The sequence below is a fragment of the Hypanus sabinus genome, chromosome 9 (assembly GCF_030144855.1).
Source record: "Hypanus sabinus isolate sHypSab1 chromosome 9, sHypSab1.hap1, whole genome shotgun sequence".
NCBI classification, from domain to species: Eukaryota; Metazoa; Chordata; class Chondrichthyes; order Myliobatiformes; family Dasyatidae; genus Hypanus; species Hypanus sabinus.
The window spans coordinates 50447116-50458845 of record NC_082714.1 but is presented as its reverse complement, the minus strand read 5'-3'; the positions used below and the strand labels follow the sequence as shown (position 1 = coordinate 50458845).

The 11730-nt window shown below is 42.5% G+C and overlaps 1 long non-coding RNA gene across 1 annotated transcript in view; it reads right to left on the bottom strand.

Annotated features, from left to right (window-relative positions):
- Positions 1–281: 281 nt before the first annotated feature.
- LOC132398836 (uncharacterized) overlaps positions 282–11730 on the bottom strand; it is a 36648-nt gene continuing 25199 nt past the window's right edge. The window contains exons 2-3 of the long non-coding RNA XR_009513819.1: positions 10358–10618; positions 282–533 (exon numbers count right to left, since the gene is read on the bottom strand). This is a non-coding gene — a long non-coding RNA (uncharacterized LOC132398836). The remainder of the gene's footprint in view (positions 534–10357; positions 10619–11730) is intronic.

Sequence of the window (11730 nt, the reverse complement as noted above, 5' to 3'; positions counted from 1 at the left end):
TGGGAAAAGAAAATCATCTGGATGATTTTCAAATCATAGAGCGATTTTTCAGGAAAACTCTCCAGCAAGTTATATTTAAATAACAACTTCCATAAAAATGCAAAGGTACAATTGAATAAAATGTCATTTTTATAGGTAAACATTCTAAATTACACAGTGAGGGTTTTCAGTTTACTGTTAAAATAAATTAAATGACTGGATAACATATTTGATGTTCTGGCGGACACTTTGAAATTTACATCATTTACACTGCACCTATCAATCAAGTGGACACTACAGGCTAAATTAGATTGCTCCTGAAAACAGGCAATGTATGCTATTGATCTAGGTTTAACTCAAGGCAGGGAGCATGGAGTGCTTCCGGCGTTTTTGTTTGACTGTAGTGAAAAGCAAACACATCTGCATTTCGATTGACCTGGCACTTACACCACGAGTCTGATGTTATGAATGGAATAGCTGATGCCAGCTGATGACCTGCAAGAAGCAGTTGTGTTTTGATTGAATAGCAGGGTTAGCTCCACAAGTCTCAGAATCTGCAGGGAAGAAGAGGAAGAAGGAGATTCTCAATTAAACAAGAGGCCTTCCTAGTTTTTGGTATCATCGTATTGACCATTGTTGAAGCTGTCCGGGGGCAGTGCTGAACGGCAGAAGCTCAATGTATCGTGTTATCTATTCTTCCTTCTCATTTCCATTCAACCCGCACTTTCCCTGCTGGAAATACAAGCTACAGGTGATGCGTATGTGCGCCACTTGTTTGCACCGTCCTTCCCCTGCCCAACCCTTATACTGCATTCTCTTCCTTTAGACTTCCAGCCACGAGAAACAGGGAAGGCAGCAGGAGGAGATTAAAGGATGTCAGGGTGTAGACAGTCACTCTCAGAGTCGAAGCTTCCAGCTTACACACTGACACTCTGACCTTACACTCTTACAACACACTGATGTTGTTTGGAGGTCAGTTTTAAAAGGGCATTTCAATGAGCCATCAGTTACAAATGGTCCGTGCCAAAATTATGAATGGGGAAGTTCTATATGGATTCAGTGTTGTAATTGGGAGAGGATGACCTTCAAGAAAACTGATGATGGGCAAATGCAATGCTGAATGAACATAAACAGACTTGTTTTGATTTTGAAGATTTAAAAAGGGCAGAAATCCTGAATCGGTTTTCGTTTGGAGGAGGAAGTTGGAGAATCAGAACGGGAGTAAGGCGGGAGCCATCTTGAATTCTTCTTATTCTCATCGGAGTTAAGCAAGGCGGGACTGCGCAGTGGGCAGTTCACTGATGGAGGGCAGTGAAGTGGGGAATATTTAAAAAGGACACAGCCTTATACAGCAGGCAGCGGAGTGAGCAGGGAGCAGAGTGAAGGCTGAAGGGCTTGGGCTCAACGGGCTTAGGCGGAAGCGGGTGAGGCAAGGTAGGGTTAGGTTTCAGTTTTTCCTGTTATTTGAGGAAAGGGGAAGTATGAGTGTGAGGACAGCTTGTTGCTCTCGGTGTCAGATGTGGGAGGTCCTGGAGTCTCCTTGTCTCCTGGAAGTCCACATCTATGTCAGGTGCACCGAACTGCAGCTCCTAAGGGACCGTGTTAGGGAACTGGAGCTGCAGCTCGATGACCTTCGTCTGGTCAGGGAGAGTGAGGAGTTGATAGAGAGGAGTTACAGGCAGGTGGTCACACCGGGGCCACGGGAGACAGACAGGTGGGTCACGGTTAGGAGGGGGAAGGGGAAGAGTCAGGTACTAGAGAGTACCCCAGTGGCTGTACCCCTTGACAATAAGTACTCCTGTTTGAGTACTGTTGGGGGAACAGTCTACCTGGGGGAAGCAACAGTGACCATGCCTCCGGCACAGAGTCCAGCCCTGTAACTCAGAAAGGAAAGGTAGGGAAAGGAAGAGGAAGGCAGTAGTAATAGGGGACTTGATAGTTAGGGGGTCAGATAGGCGATTCTGTGGATGTGATCAGGAGACCCGGATGGAAGTTTGCCTCCCTGGTGCCAGGGTTCCGGGATGTTTTTGATCGCGTCCAAGATATCCTGAAGTGGGAGGGTGAGGAGCCAGAGATCGTGGTATATATAGGTACCAATGACATAGGTAGGTAAAGGGAAGAGGTCCTGAAAGGAGAATATAGGGAGTTAGGAAGGCAGTTCAGAAGAAGGACCACAAAGGTAGTAATCTCGGGGTTATTGCCTGTGCCACGCGACAGTGAGAGTAGGAATGGAATGAGGTGGAGGATAAATGCGTGGCTGAGGGGTTGGAGCAGGGGACAGGGATTCAAGTTTCTGGATCATTGGGACCCCTTTTGGGGCAGGTGTGCCCTGTACAAAAAGGATGGCTTACACTTGAATCCTAAGGGGACCAACATCCTGGCAGGGAGATTTGCTAAGGCTACTGGGAACGGTTGGGGGACTGGAATCAAATTGAAGAGACTAGGAGAGAGGAGGTTAGTTCACAAATAGAAAAAGCTAGTAGATAATGTGTGAGGGAGGATAGGCAGGTGATAGAGAGGGGGAGCGCTCAGACAGAAGATGTAGGGGAGAAGGAAGAAAAAGTTAATAAAATTGATCACATCGTTATGGATGAACAGAGAGGAAGAGGTGGAAAGTTTCTTAAATGCATCTATTTTAATGCTAGGAGCATTGTAAGAAAGGTGGATGAGCTTAGAGCATGGATTGATACCTGGAAATATGATGTTGTAGCTATTAATGAAACATGGCTGCAGGAGGGGTGTGATTGGCAACTAAATATTCCTGGATTTTGTTGCTTCAGGTGTGATAGAATCGGAGGGACAAGAGGGGGAGGTGTTGCATTGCTTGTCCGAGAAAATATTACAGCGGTGCTTTGGCAGGACAGATTAGAGGGCTCATCTAGGGAGACTATTTGGGTGGAATTGAGGAATGGGAAAGGTGTAGTAACACTTATAGGGGTGTATTATAGACCACCAAATGGGGAGTGAGAATTGGAGGAGCAAATTTGTAAGGAGATAGCAGACATTTGGAGTAAGCACAAGGTTGGGATTGTGGTAGATTTTAATTTTCAACACATAGACTGGGAAGCCCATTCTGTAAAAGGACTGGATGGTTTGGAGTCTGTAAGATGTGTGCAGGATAGTTTTTTGCAGCAATACATAGAGGTACCGACTAGAGAAGGGGTAGTGTTGGATCTCCTGTTAGAGAATGAGATAGGTCAAGTGACGGACGTATGGATAGGACTGGACCCAGGGTTGAGATTTTTGATTGGAGAAAGGCTAACTTTGAGGAGATGCGAAAGGACTTAGAAGGAGTGGATTGGGACAATTTGTTTTATGAGAAGGATGTAATAGAGAAATGGAGGTCATTTAAAGGTGAAATTTTGAGGGTACAGAATTTTTATGTTCCTGTTAGGTTGAAAGGAAAGGTTAGAAGTTTGAGAGCACCATGGTTTTCAAGGGATATTGGAAATTTAGTTCAGATAAAGAGGGAGATCTATAATAAATATAGGCAGCATGGAGTAAATGAGGTGCTTGAGGAATATAAAGAATGTAAAAAGAATCTTAAGAAAGAAATTAGAAAAGCTAAAAGAAGATACGAGGTTGCTTTGGCAAGTGAGGTGAAAATAAATCTGAAGAGTTAGTACAGTTATATTAATAGCAAAAGGATAGTGAGGGATAAAGTTGGTCCCTTATAGAATCAGAATGGACAGCTATGTGTGGAGCCAAAAGAGATGGGGGAGATTTTGAACAATTTCTTTTCTTTGGTATTCACTAAGGAGAAGCATATTGAATGGTGTAAGGTAAGGGAAACAAGTAGGGAAGTTATGGAAACTATGACAATTAAAGAGGAGGAAGTACTGGCACTTTTAAGGAATATAAAAGTGGATAAATCTCCAGATCCTGACAGGATATTCCCTAGGACCTTGAGGGAAATTGGTGTAGAAATAACAGGGGCTCTGACAGAAATATTTCAAATGTCATTAGAAACGGGGATGGTGCCGGAGGATTGGCGTATTGCTCATGTGGTTCCATTGTTTAAAAAGGGTTCTAAGAGTAAACCTAGCAATTATAGGCCTGTCAGTTTGATATCAGTGGTGGGTAAATTAATGGAAAGTATTCTTAGAGATGGTATATATAATTATCTGGATAGACAGGGTCTGATTAGGAATAGTCAGCATGGATTTGTGCATGGAAGGTCATGTTTGACAAATCTTATTGAATTTTTTGAAGAGGTTACTAGGAAAGTTGACGAGGGTAAAGCAGTGGATGTTGTCTATATGGACTTCAGTAAGTCCTTTGACAAGGTTCCGCATGGAAGGTTAGTTAGGAAGGTTCAATCGTTAGGTATTAATATTGAAGTAGTAAAACGGATTCAACAGTGGCTAGATGGGAGATGCCAAAGAGTAGTGGTGGATAACTGTTTGTCAGGTTGGAGGCCGGTGACTAGTGGTGTGCCTCAGGGATCTGTATTGGGTCCAATGTTGTTTGTCATATACATTAATTATCTGGATGATGGGGTGGTAAATTGGATTAGTAAGTATGCAGATGATACTAAGGTAGGTGGCGTTGTGGATAATGATGTAAGTTTTCAAAGCTTGCAGAGAGATTGAGGCCATTTAGAAGAGTGGGCTGAACGATGACAGATGGAGTTTAATGCTGATAAGTGTGAGGTGCTATATTTTGATAGGAATAATCCAAATAGGACATACATGGTAAATGGTAGGGCATTGAAGAATGCAGTAGAACAGAACGATCTAGGAATAATGGTGCATAGTTCCCTGAAGGTAGGATCTCATGTGGATAGAGTGGTGAAGAAAGCTTTTGATATGCTGGCCTTTATAAATCAGAGCATTGAGTATAGGAGTTAGGATGTAATGTTAAAATTGTACAAGGCATTGGTAAGGCCGAATTTGGAGTATTGTGTACAGTTCTGGTCAGAGAGAGTACAGAGAAGATTTACTAGAATGTTACCTGGGTTTCAGCACCTAAGTTACAGGGAAAGGCTGAACAAGTTAGGTCTTTATTCTTTGGAGCGTAGAAGGTTGAGGGGGGACTTGATAGAGGTATTTAAAATAATGAGGGGGATAGATCGAGTTGACATGGATAAGTTTTTTCCATTGAGAGTAGGGGAGATTCAAACAAGAAGAAATGATTTGAGAGTTAGGGGGCAAAAGTTTAAGGTAACATGAGGGGGTATTTCTTTACTCAGAGAGTGGTAGCTGTGTGGAATGAGCTTCCAGTAGAAGTGGTAGAGGCAGGTTCGGTATTGTCATTTAAAGTAAAATTGAAGAGGTACATGGACAGGAAAGGAATGGAGGGTTATGGGCTGAGTGCGGGTCAGTGCGACTAGGTGAGTGAAAGCATCGGCATGGACTAGAAGGGCTGAGATGACCTGTTTCCATGCTGTAATTGTTATATGGTTATATGGTCTGAAATCCTGCGCAGTTTCAAGAAGAATGGGGAAGTACAACACGTTGCTGTACATCTATCCCACCAAAGAAGTGATTGGCAATGTCATCAGAAGAATTGAAGATCCTTCCTAGTCTGGTCCCTGCTTCCTTTGCAGCACAAACAAAAGTCACCCAAGGTTTGGATGCTGCAGCAAAAGGAGTTTGATCTCTACCTGCTTACATCATGACTCTGTGTTCAAATGCCCTTGCCTTCTGTGCACTGACAGGTTACAGGGCTGCCGAGAATCCACTCTGCTGGAGTGACTTGGTACCCTCGCCCAACTTCGGTTTACTGACTTCCCCACTTTTGGCAATATCCTTTTCTGTAACCTGGCAATTTAGTCTGCTGTGATGAAGCAGGTAAGTACAGTGCAGAGCTCTGAGATTGTACCAGTCCCAGAGCTGCTCAAGGTTGCCCTCCAGGGCAAATTACAGCCTCCTAAATGTGCAAGTCAGAGCCGGAGCACCAGCAGTGAGGGACCACTGCATCAGAATGGCAACATACACAGTGCCTAGAAAAAGCATTCTCCCCTTTCCCCACCTTGGAAGTTCTCAGGTTTTATTGTTTTACAACGTTGAATCACAATGGATTTAATTTGGCTATTTTGACACTGATTAACAGTTAAAGACTCTTTCATATCAAAGTCAAAACAGATTTCTACAAAATGATCTAAGTTAATTCCAGATATAAAACACAAAAAAATTGATTGCATAAGCATTCATCTCTCTTTAATATGACACACCAAAACATCACTGGTGCAGCCAAATGGTTTCAGAAGTCACAGTTAAATGGAGATCTATTTTTGGAGTCCTGTGTGCAGTCAAGGTGCTCCAATTGACTGTAGTAAAAATACACCTGTATCTGGAAGGTCCAACTGCTGGTGAGTCGGTATCCTGGCAAAAACTACACCATGAAGACAAAAGAATACTTCAAGCAATTCTGCAAAAAGGTTATTGAAAAGCACAGGTCAGGAAATGGTACAAGAAAATTTCCAAGTCACTTAATATCCCTTAGAGTTCAGTTAAGTCAATCATCAAAATGTGGAAAGAATATGGCATAAATCTGCCTAGAGTAAAACTGAGTGACTGTGCAAGAAGGGGACTAGTGAGGGTGCCCACCAAGAGTCCTATGACAACTCTGGAGGAGTTACAAGCTTCAGTGGCTGAGATGGGAGAGACTGTGCACACAACAACTGTTGCCCGGGTGTTTCACCAGTCTCAGCTTTACGGGAGAGTGGCAAAGACAAAGCCATTGTTGAAAAAAACTCACATGAAATCCTGGCTAGAGTTTTCCAGAAGGCATGTGGGAGACTCTGAAGTCAGCTGAAAGAAGGGTCTATGGTCTGATGAGCTTTTTGTCCATCAGACTAAATGCTATGTTTGGTGTAAACCAAACACCGCACATCATCAACAACACACCATCCCTATTGTGAAGCGTGGTGGTGGCTGCATCATGCAACAGGCCCTGGAAGGCTTATGAAGGTAGAGGGTAAAATGAATGCAGCAAATTACAGGGAAATCCTGGAGGAAAAACCTGATGCACTACGCAAGAGAACCGCGACTTGGGAGAAGATGTGTTTTCCAGCAAGACAATAACCTTAAGCATAAAGACAAAGCTACACAGGAATGACTTAAAAACAACAAAGTTAATGTCCAAGTCAGAGTCCAGACCTCAATCCAATTGAAAATTTGAAGCTGAACTCATGATCCCCATGCAATCTGACAGAACTTGAGCAGTTTTGTAAAGAAGAATGAGGAAAAATTTCAGTGTCCAGATGTGCAAAGCTGATAGAGACCTATCCACACAGAATCAAGGTTATAATTGCTGCCAAAGGTGCATCTATTAAATACTGACTCGGAGGAGGTGCATACTTGCTGTATGCTCAATTATTTTGTGTTTTATATTTGTAATGAATTTAGATCATTTTGCAGAGATCTGTTTTCACTATGACACAAGAGTCTTTTTTGGTTGACCAGCATCAAAAAAGCCAAATTAAATCCACTGTGATTCAATGCTGTAAAACAATAAAGCATGAAAACTTTTTGGGGGGGGGGAACAAATAATTTTTATAAGCACTGTAAGAAAGGCAAATATAAAGGAATTAATTTTGTCAATTTATTGGCATTCCCATGTAATAAAGTGTGCTCTGAGTTAAACAATTGAGTTGCATTTACTACTATTGCAGTTAGATGAGTTGATCACAAAGAGAATGTCCAGACAGGCTTTGATAGTTCTATCAATTGATTGATTGAGATACAATGAGGAGTAGGCCCTTCTAGCCTTTTGGGTCCTTCAACACACCCTAGCCTAATCATAGGACAATTTACAATTACCAACTAACCTACTAACCAGTACAGATTTGGGCTATGGGAGAATCATAGCCCCCAGATGAAACCCATGCAGCCTCAGGGAGAACGGGGATTACAGGCAGCTGCAGGAGTTGAACCCCAGTCACCTGTACCATAAAGTGATGTGCTAACCACGATGCTACCATGCGTTTTTATCTTTGTCCTGTTCCTCTCTCTCCTCAAACCATGCCTCGTTCTTTTTTTGAGCTACTTACTGAGTGCCTGATGGAAACGAAAAGGCCTCATTATGGGGCTTTTTATGTGAACAGCAGAGAAGATTGTTCACACTGTTGTATGCTCTGCCGTGGGAGGAGATTAACAGGCTGATGGACAATACAACACTGCAGAGAAAGCAGCATCAGGCAATTTGTGATGTGAAGAAGGGTTTAATCTTCACTGAGCCTGAACAATGAAACCCATTGTTTTGTACATTGGCTGGCAACTTAGGTTCTTGTGTCAGAATTGTGTGGATGTGGACCAAGAGCACGTGTAACCATGGGAACATTAGAAGCAGGAGAATAGGCAAGGCTGCCAGAGGGAAGTCCCAGCAGAACACAAGTGGAGGAGGAAGCACAGACCACTGAGGACACACTCAGTTGATGATATGCTGCACACCTGCCTGAGGGTGTCCACTCTTGAAGACAAACTCTCCACAGGAACCAGACTCCACAGACACACACTGTAGTTGCAGTTGGGAAGAGACAGACCTTATTTTTGACAGGCTTTCTCAGCAGTGAGATAAAAGCAAGAGGGAGTATACTGGGGAGGGATTGAAGAGAACTAAACGGGTTGAAGTAGGAAGGACCTGGCAGGGGGTGACTCTGCCTGTCTCCTCGGGCATGAGAACTCTCAGTCACTTACTATACCAGGACGATTCCTGACCTCGCAGCCTCTGAGAATGGATGTGATGCAACATTTCATGAAATGGATCGGGAATTCAAGTGGGATAACCAGTGTGTTGGGTGGGGAATTATTATGTAACATCTGGACTTTCTCAGCTAGTTATTGGTGAACTATGTTGGTATTAATAACAGGAATGCAGAGAGGGTGAACATGTTTGGATTAGAATTTATGATTTAACAGATTCCTTTCAGAAAATGTCTGTCAGGGAGTCTCTGATACACCTGAGTGTGCCTGATCCCTGTTTGGAATGGCTTTTGTAGGCTATCATGCTTAGACTTGGTCAGCTGAGTATGTCATCTTAGGGACCATGTTTGTAAACCATCATAGCACAATTTCTAATACAATTTTATCCTTTTTCCCCAGGGGATTTCTTTAAGCAGTGGCACTACTTGCAACACGTGTATTGCATCACAAATGGGGGAAGTCCAGCAGTTTCAGCAATTGTTTGGAGTAATTATTAGGACTGTCTTCTTTGGAGAAGACAGTTCTCTGCAACACCATTGATTTGTACCAACACACTAAGCAGCTTTTACAATTCAACGCTTTTCAGTAATGAAGCAGATGGCGTGGTGGCATTTTGGGGAAACCAACAATGTTGCATGGAGCGACTGAGCAGACACCAAGTGCAGGACACAGGCACGGAGGTTGAGTTGGGGATGTGGGCACAGACATGAATGTTGAACAGCAAACCGGAGGAGCCTTGACACAGAGCTCTGATATGGAGTCTTGACACGGAGATGGGGTTTTCATGGAATATCTTGAAACTGGAGCTGAACTTGGAACAAACGGTTCTAAGCAGTTGAGAAACAAAGTTATCACATAGGAATAGACTAACAATCTGGCAACCTGTGATAGTGATGCCATTATATTTATTTCATTCTCTGATGAAAACCAGGTGTACTGTAATTGAGTGAACTAGCAGCAAATGGAGATCTAATAACTGAAATTAGAACATAATCAGGGAGAAAGGAGCGTTAAAGGGGAACAGCCAACCAGAACCATGACAAACAATGATACAGCTTCTGGATATCTGTGATGAAATATCCACCTTCACCTATTTGAAATTACTGCACAACTTCCAGGCTGGTAACTTAAATCATCAGAAACCAATAAAGGAGAAAGAGAAACTGGTAACAAATCAACGTTTTAACTTTTTACTTTGGAAGCTGCAGAAACCCAAGCTGGGGAACTGTTCCTATTAGAGACAGTGGTATAGAAGGCACATTTGGATAGGAGCAAATAGTCACAGTAAAGAACATCTGTCAACATCTGAACAAAGCTGGGAATGCAGAAATAAATGAGCTATAGGAGCTGAGAACAGATTGACAGGGTCATTCATAGAGTCAGATTGCTAGTAGGTGAATTGTCCACCTAAGTACCCCCTACCACCCAAGACATGCCCTCTTCTCATTGCTACCATCAGGATGGATGCACAGAAATTTAAAGGCTCACTCTCAACAATTCAGGAACAGCTTCTTCCCCTCTGCCATCCAATTTCTGAATGGACATGGAACCCATGAACACGATTTCACTACTTTTTTTGCATTACTTATTTAATTCAACTATTCAATATATATACCGACTATAATTCAGTTTTTTATCTCCCCATTATCATGTATTGTACTGCTGCTGCAAAGTCAACAAATTTCATGACATATGCCGGTGATATTAAACCTGATTCTGAAGTAACTCACTGCGGATAAGTACATGAAGAGATTCCTGATGCCCGTTCAAAGAAAGGGGGGAGAGCTCCTGCTTCACAGGATCAGCATTGATCATTGTTGGTCCAGTTCATGAAATGATTTGATGGAGGAAAACATTGCAAGGAATCCGAGGTAGCACCAGGTGTAGTAGCTGTCTCAGGTCAAACCTCATGACACCCGCGGTGGAATAATGGAGTTAATTTTACATGCACCATTTCAGAGCAGCTGCAGCCTTTAGTGCAACAATCCCTCCTGGAACACACAATATAGTAAAGCACATCATTGACTTTAATTAAGCATAAAATCTTTTAAAACTTGTTGAACAGTTTCTTTCTAATTTATATGATTACAGGCATGTGGAAGTTAATCATGTACTGCGTTCAATTTTACTATGAACAATTTAAAAAGAAAACTATGAGTTGGCATAAAAATTGGTTGAATGATCAACTAAACTATAAATTAGAGTATAGGGGACATTGCACCAGGATATGGCAAATGTTCCTAAGCAAAGGGGGTATATTTTAAAGAGGGCTTACTTTTACACATATTACATTTTTTAAAAATTAGATAATATGTAAAAAATCAAGTTACTTAGCAGTGGACGGATTATGTAGACACACTCCTCCTGCCCACATTAACCTGCACTGGACCTGGAGGGTTGGAATTATTCGTCTTTTCTACTCTGAAGACCATAGGCATGTTGTGGATGGCAACCAGGCCGTGAATGGCAGAGTGCAATGGCCCCAGACCTGTCGATTCTTGGGAAAGCTGAGGATGGGCCTTCCCCAACTGTGAAAGCTGCCTATGATTTTAATAGATAATGTATGCTTCTGAGGTCCTAGACAACTAGCAACAGATACAATTGAATTAAGTAACCAATAATTGTGCGCAGTTCTTGTCACCCCATTAAAGGAAGGATGTGGAGGCTTTGGAAAGGGTGCAGAAGAAGATGCTGTCTGGATTGGAGATATCAGGAGAGATTGGGCAAACTTGGGTTGTTTTCTCTAGAGTGTCGGTGGCTAAGGGGAGACCTGGTAAAGTTTATCAAATTATGAGAGGCATAGATAGGCCAGACAGACAGAATCTTTTACCTGGGGTAAAAATATCAAATACTAAAGGACTTACATTTAAGGAGAGAGCACAAAAGTTTAAAGAAGACATTGGGGTCAAGTTTTTCACACAGGGTGTGGTAGGTGCTTGAGTCAGGCTGCCAGAGTGGTGGACGCAGATTTGATCATGAAACTTAAGAGGCTATTAGCCAGATGAAATGCAGGAAATGGAGTGATTTGGATCATGTGCAAGCATAAGACTTTATTTAATTCTGCATTGTGTTCGGCACAGACATTGTGGGCAGAAGGGCTTGT